Below are 8504 nucleotides of genomic sequence, written 5' to 3'. Positions count from 1 at the left end.
AGAATTTAAATTATTTGATGTTTACCTTTTTAATCCATATGGAAGTTTGTTACATATAATCCACTATGACACTTTCATAATTTCCCTCAGAAATAATTGCCCTGAACTGTTTATTAACCTATCCATCTTTTCCTTACTAAATAGTAACTGTATATTTATACTAATGCATACAAACATTCACACAAACACAAAGCACACACACATATGCACACATATATTTATTCCTGAGTTTTCTAATTGATCCCACAGATCTGCCTTTCTATTTTGGTACCAATGTCATTTTTAGTTCTCATTACTGAAACTTTATAATTGCTTCATTAAACGTAGTGGTAATGGAAGTTCTTTTCAACTCTAAATTATTGTTGTACTTAATTATATAGATTTAATAATTTTAAACTGTCTTGTATTTCATTACTACAATAAAGCATTCTAAGTAATCATGCATCATCCTTTTAATATAGCAATAGATTTGATTTACTAATGTTTTCATATAAGATTTTTCATCTGTTAGAATGAATTTTTAAGAGTGTGCTGGGGTATATACTTTATAATATTCTGATATTAGAATTATTTTCCCTTCACTCACTCGTGCGGTTGCTTCTCATTGCCATAGTACCATTATTTAAGCCACATTTATGAAGTTGCACAGATACCTCTGTTCTCTGCAGAGATTCCTGTTTTGGTCCAATTACCTCCACGGGCTTTAAAACTCCAACACTTTGTTTCTCTTAGTTCACACTCCCATATTCAGCTATGCTTCCGCAGCACACACTTTACTTGGTTGACTGCATCTTGAGAGATTACAGCCACACTGCAGTGTAGAGAAAATGTTTTTTATGTTTCTGAAGAGTTGGAGCTTTCTGAATAAATTTTGCTAAAATCATGGGTCCCTGGGCTAAAAGGAAGCCTGGAAAGGTTAATATTCACTTGCTTAGGTAGTGAAAGAACTCCAGAGAGATTTACCCAACTCCAGACATATGTGTTTCTATTTCAAGGGAAAATGATGCCCAGGACCTTGGAGACATCTCCAGATATCAAAATTCAGAAACATTGGGGTCTATATGGCCCTCGGAAAAATGCATTCACATTCCAAATGGTTAGATTGAGAATCCAGGATCCTTTTTGTCACATCTCGAAGGAGCAGAGGTTTTTGTGTCTCCTTTTGGGAGGGAAAGAGGAGGCAGCTTCCTCCTCCTCCTGTATATAATCAGAGAAATTCCATTTTTCTTCATCCTTCACCTACAGAGTATATAGCCACATATGTACTCAAATTTTTACATCTGGCTTTCATTGTGTCATCTCAGGGGTAAAAACTGGGCAAAGGAGACCAGTGCAGCTATTATCATTTAAATAATAACAAATCTGTCTCTGATCCAGAACACCTGTGCATGTATTCCGACTAAAATTTGTAAAAATGCATATTAAAATCACAATACTCCTTCTCTGTGCCTGGAAAAGCTTTGGAACCCAGATCAGAAGCACCTTTCCAGATATTCTATTTTCTTAAGAGTTCACTTTTCCTATAACTGGATCTTTGTTGAGACAATAAAAATCAGGAACTGTGCCGAACATAAGTGGTATGGGAATGATTTCAGATTGGTTTATAGACATAATTTAGCATGTATAGTATGAGATAATGATGCTAACAAATAAATGCAAACAAGTTCTGCAGTACCTTGTAGGAAGTATTTAGTAATCAGAACACAGAGAGAGGTAGGAGTTAAGTTACATCTAGTCTTGGTGGGGATGGGAAAGCCTTTATAAAGGATGTTCACACATTTACCAACCATTTATTGATAAATCGCTCAGTGTCATACGCTATTTTAGCCACTAGATATGCAAAGACTAATCTCAATGCCTGTTATTAAGAGATTCATTGTTTAGTGGGAGAGCTAAAAAGTACCCTTTAATTAAGTGCCATTATCGGAATATATCCAAGTCTGCATACATAGAGTGGACAGACAAAACAAATGTTTAGAAAGCAGAACTGACAAGGCTCGCTGTTCGCTAGAATGAAAGCTATAGAGAAAAGAAGAGCTTAACATGACTATGTTTTCTGGTTTAGATGATTAGATGAACAGTGGTGCCATTTTTAAAAATTTATTTTTTTAAGTTTTATTTTATTTTTCATTGACAAATAATTGTATATATTAATATTGATGAGGTTCAATCTGATGTTTTGATCCATGTATAACAAATGAATTAATTTTAAAAATATAATATATATACACAATGAAATACTATTCAGCCTTAAAAGATTTCTGTCATTTGCAACATGGATGAAGCTAGAAGGTGTTATGTTAAGTGAAATAAGCCCAGCACAGAGAGACAAGTACTGTATGATTTTACTTACACACGGAATCTAAAAAAATTAAACTCATAAAAGTAGAGAGTAGGATGGGAGTGGTTCCATTTACAATACAAGAACAATCTGAACGCAATTGAATCTAGATTTGGAACTCAGTACATACGTCTGGGCTGGTGATAAACATTTTTCCACCATCACTGTATAGATCAGGATTTCTCAAACGTACCACATTTCCTCGTGCCCGTTCTGTTGCCCACTCTCAACGAATTTCAAAGACATCAATTGTCTCTATTGATCAGGAACACAGACTGAGTCCTTCTTAACATGGCCTTCCAGACAGCACTATTAAACTGTTATAGAAGAGATGAAACTAATTTATTTTTCCTGTTGAAAGTAAAGGAATTATTTTAATAAATGTAGATCAAATATAAATATTAATAGTAGAAACATCAGAGGGACTAAGGAAAAAATTTATGCATCTGAAAATTAAACAGTTGTGGGATAAAAGAGAAGGACAGTAGTCTAAAAATAAACAAAAGCAGATTAAAAGATATGAGAGTCTTGTAATGTGAATCATTATATACTGTGCTCAAAAGCATATCGTATAATCCCAGTATTATAAGAGAAAAAAAACTTTAACACAAACGTCAGTCCTATTTTGTGACTGGTGTTCTAATAAGATTATATTCTACTTAAAAAACAAGCCAGATGATGCTTTGCATAACAGAAAAGTTAAAAAGCTAGCTTTGCCAGCAAAGGAGAACTGCTTTTACTGAGTGCTGTGAAAATAATACTGTATCAATTAGGGTTCCCCAAAGAAACAGAACCAGTAACAACCATGTCTATATCTAAATCATCTTTATCTGTATCTGTATCCATATCTATAAAATAAAGAGATTTATTTCAAGAAATTGGCTCATGCAATTGCGGGGAGCTTGCAAGTCTGAAATTTGTAGGACAGGTCAACAGGCTGGAAATTTTGGGGCAGGAGCTGATGCTTCAAACCTGAATCAGAATTTCCTGTTCCTCAAGAAAACCTCCATTTTTGCTTTTAGGGCCTTTCTGATTGCATGAGGCCCACCCACATGATTGAAGTAAACTGTTTAACTTAAAGTCAACTGATTGTAGATGTTAACCACATCTACAAAATATCTCCACCACAACACCTGGATTATTGTTTGGCTAAATATCGGAGTGCCATAGCCTAGCCAAGTTGGCCCTTGAAACCAAGCATGGCAAACACTTTTTGGTCATGATACAGAGAAATTTTCGGTTGTTTCAACGGTCTCAATGTGTCCCATTGTGTTATCTTGTAGACATTACACAGTACAGATCAGGGTTTCTGAAAAGTCCCACATTTCCTCCTGCCCCTTCTGCTGCTTCTGCCCCTTCTACTCTCAGCAAATTTCAGACATCACGCACTGATACAGACGTTCTAATATTCAGAAATGTCTCTGACAAATTGCCAACACCATTCCTCTTTGGCATACTATGGATTAAAAGAGAGGCTCAGAAGCTTTGAGAGTGTCACCCACTTACCTGGGTCCCTAGGTTCAATTAATTCCTGGTGGGAACTGTCATTATATGGTTCAGACGCATGGCCCAGAGCAATCCAAACAGAACTCTTATGTGAAATGAGGATCAATACCCTCCTTTTTTAGTTTAACCACAGCTTCAGGGCAGTTAGAAACTTAAGTCAGAGGTAAAAATGTGGCTTGCTATCCCGGAAGCCCCTCAAGCAGTTTCTGCGGAGGGAAAATGGGAAGAGCTGAGACAATGTCGTGGCTGGACTCAGAAGCACAAATGTTTGAAAGTGTTTGGCTTTTTCTAATACTTCACCACCGAATATATTCTGACGGTGATTTCATCAAATATAAATACTGATTTATTTATCAAATTGAAACACAGTCTGCTGAAATCGAGCACAAATCAGTACAAAGTGTTTCTATAAAGCTATAGCATTTGTCTGTGTTAAAGATTATTAAATGTTTTGAAAGAAAGAGGAATATGTGGGAGGAAAGTAGGAAAAAGAAAAGGAAACAGAAAGAAATGGAGGAGTACATGTTGAAAGAAAAGTTATATACGTTCAGTTAATTGATTTTGTTCAATTCTATATATAACTTTCAGAACTATGAACAAATAGCAAGTATGTGCTCTAGCACTATGATTAAATTATTAAGAACAGGAGATAAAATTATTGCATTATGTTAATTGATAAATTTAATTTAAATAGAATTCTCAAGATTTAAAAAATACTATAGTGCTATAGTTTACATCAACAAAATAGTGTGTATTAACTAAATACTATAAAACGAATATAATGGTATAGTTAATAATGGTAAAAGATTAACAATAAAAAAAATTGAGGCAATAGTTTTTTCGTTGGTGTTTATTTTTTTAATTTTTTTTATTTCACAATATTACAGGGGTACAAATGTTTAGATTACATATATTGCCTTTGCCTCACCCGAGTCAGAACTTCAAGCATGTCCATCCCCCAGATGGTGCACACTGCACCCATTACGTGTGTATATAACCACCCCCTCCTCCACGTTCCCACCTGCCTGACAGCCGATGAATGTTACTACTATATGTGCACTTAAGTGTTGATCAGTCAATGCCAATTTGATGGTGAGTACATGTGGTGCTTATTTTTCCATTCTTGGGATACTTCACTTCGTAGAATGGGCTCCAGCTCTATCCAGGATAATACAAGAGGTGCTATATCACCATTGTTTTTTGTGGCTGAGCAGAACTCTATGGTACATATACCACATTTCATTGATCCACTCATGTATTGATGGGCACTTGGGTTGTTTCCACATATTTGCAATTGTGAATTGTGCTCCTATAAACATTCTAGTGCAGATGTCTTTTGTATGGAATGTCTTTTGTTCTTTTGGGTAGATGCCCAGTAATGGGATTGCTGGATCAAATGGTAGTTCTACTTGTATCTCTTTGAGGTATCTCCATATTGCTTTCCACAGAGGTTGTACTAGTTTGCAGTCCCACCAACAGTTCTGAAGCATAAGAAGGGCTCAACACTTTGTTGAAGCTTTGAACTCAGAGGAGGCCATGTGAGAAAAAAATGCAAAAGGCTTCCAGGAGCAGAAAGTGATCCCCGGCTGACAGCCAGCAAAGAAAATGGGACTTCAGACTTACAACTGCAAAGAATTCCATTCTCCTGATATCTGAATAAGCTTAGAAGCAGATTCTTTCGAGAACCTACATATAAGGATGCAGAGAAAGTCACAACTTTGTGATAGCCTAAGAAAACACTCAGCAGGCCCAGCTGGGTTTTTGACCTAAAGAAAAATTAATAAATGTGTGTTGTTTTAGGCCACTAAGTTTGGAATAGTTGTTATACAGCAATAGAAAACTATTAATATAGAGCCCCAAACGGCCTTTGGTATATTGAAGGTGTTTAATAAATGTTAGCTCCCTTTCCTAAAATGATAATATTTTTGTTTCCCACACAGACCGGTTACCTGATTTCACTTACATTTGTCTAAAAAACCAATTTTTTACCGTGCAAGGCAAAAGCGAATACCACCTTTCTCAAGAAGTATTCTCTGATCACTCCAAGGGGGAAAAATTTTTCCCCTCTTTGAACTATCATAGTGGCTTTTTAAATATCTTTTTACCATACTAACTCTATTTTTTCTATAAAAAGCGTAAGGATTCTTTTTGTTTTGTTTTGTTTTAGAATCTCATACAATATAAGGATCATAAAGACTTTAAATTCATTCACCTTTTTTTAATTTTTTTTTATATTTTTTTTTACTTTAGCATATTTAGAATTGTGTGTGGATACCGTATCTCCAGAACTAGATCACACACCTTTTAAGAGCATGGACTGCATTTTATTCATCTTTACTTCTGATCTTATCCCTTCGTACCACAACTTGAACAAATTCGTATCTTTTTAAATATTTATTGAATAAATATATATTTACTGATTCATCACTTAACATAGTCTAAAATCAAATATGCTTAATCAATCAAAGATGTCTTATTGCTAAAATATATTATAATTATTAGTAATTAGCTGATGGTAACTATGGAATAAATATTAACCAGTAAATATTGACAAAAACTATAAGTAAAATAATTAGCTCATTGTTAATTACTCTATTTTGAGCCCACCATTTCATTTGTAGCCGTTCTATTGTCTGACTTATTTCCTGTCATGCAGATGAACTAATTTTCTAGCTGCTCCAAGGTAACAGGTGTCCCATAAATGTTAAAGAAAAGAAAAAGCTTTGAGAAAGTATTTGAAACATTAAGATTAAAGTTTTGACGTAAAGACTCTCTGCCATTTGAAGAGGGCCAAAAGTCATCCATAATCATTACAGTACCTTACAAGGGCAATGTAATTTAAAAACATTTATCAAACACTTTTTAAAAAATATATAACTTAATACTTTAGAGTTGAAAGCATTCAGAATTTAAATGTTTGCCAATTCTTTTATTTTGTCATTACTTCTTAGTGACTCTTAGAAAAGTCATTGACTTTTTTTTTTTTTTTTTTTTTTTGAGACAGAGTCTGGCTCTGTTGCCCAGGCTAGAGTGCCGTGGCATCAGCCTAGCTCATAGCAACCTCAAACTCCTGGGCTCAAGCGATCCTACTGCCTCAGGCTCCCGAGTAGCTGGGACTACAGGCATGCGCCACCATGCCCGGCTAATTTTTTATATATAGATTTTTAGTTGTCCAAATAATTTCTTTCTATTTTTAGTAGAGACGGGGTCTTGCTCTTGTTCAGGCTGGTCTTGAACTCCTGACCTTGAGTGATCCACCTGCCTCGGCCTCCCAGAGTGCTAGGATTACAGGCGTGAGCCACCGCGCCCGGCCCAGTTCTACTTTTTTATATTCTTAAAAGTTTTATTTCTATGGGAGGTTAGCCTCCAGTAGATTTCATCAATTGTAAATCAATTATTTAATGCTATTTGACAATAAACACTAGGGTCATCTGGAGTAATTTTAGCTGTGGTAATTCTTAAAAAATATAGCACTCCTTTCAATAAAAACAGAAAATATATATGTATATATACACGTATATATTATTGTCTTAATTAAAGTACAGTTATATTATTAAAAGAAGAAGACAGGCAAAACCTAAAGTACTATAACCTAAATAATCTTGGAGATTTAAACACCCAAGGATATGGTTGAGTTGAAGAAACAAAAGAAAAATCTGTGTTACAGTAAAAAATATAATTAACGATTAAACAAAATATGTACAGATTGAAGATCGGATTGAGGTAAAAGACTGATAAAGAAAACTGTATTTTTATTAGAATGTTTTGTAGCTATTTCTGCAAAGGTAAACTACTACTTAGAAAGAATAGTGGATATTAATATTACTGCGTATTTAGGAGGAAAAGAGGAAAAAATAAAGGACAGTAGGCAAAAGTCTCAGAGGAGGCATTATGTGTAAATGAAAATATATTTGTGTAAAATAGATGATTGTTGCAAGAAATCGCTTTGAAAACTAATGAAAGAAAAATAATAATAGCAAAAACTAAATGAAACAAAAGTCTTCTTTATTTCTCTTCAGAATTTCCAGAGTCTTTAACAATTAAAGTGACATTCACAGGGAGTATTTCATAATCGGTATTATGGTTATCAAAATTATCCATGTTAATATATGCACAATACTTTAGGGATATGTATATGAATATATGTGTGTATATACTACTTATATATTTTATATAGTTAGTATATAAAATATACTACTTATATAGTAAGTAGTATATACACATGCACAGTGAGTCCTCACTTTATCAATAGGTTCTTGGAAACTGACTTTATGCAAAAAGGCATGCAAATAAACCAATTTTTTTATCACTGTTATAAGGAAACCACTTTGAAATAAATGGAATTATTCAAGGACTTGCTGTACATCACTTTATTTAAAATCACAGTTTCCAAGAGGCTATTGATGTTAAGTGAAGATATCCCATGTTCATGCATTGGAAGATTAATGTTATTAAGATACGTATACTACTCAGATCAATGTACAGATTTAATACAATCCCTTTTGTAACAGAGGAAATGGCCTGAAAAAATATGGCAAGAATTTTCTGTCTTTTTAAAATATCTTCCACTTCTTCCAGAAGACTCCTTGTCTCAGGCCAGTGTTTGGGAGGAACAGGGAGACGGCCTTTGTTCTTATCCCAGCCTGGTACCAGGCGC

Source organism: Propithecus coquereli, unplaced genomic scaffold (genome assembly GCF_000956105.1).
Source record: "Propithecus coquereli isolate 6110/MARCELLA unplaced genomic scaffold, Pcoq_1.0 Scaffold162, whole genome shotgun sequence".
NCBI classification, from domain to species: domain Eukaryota; kingdom Metazoa; phylum Chordata; class Mammalia; order Primates; family Indriidae; genus Propithecus; species Propithecus coquereli.
The sequence above is the reverse complement of the archived record's forward strand: the minus strand, read 5'-3'. Positions refer to the sequence as shown.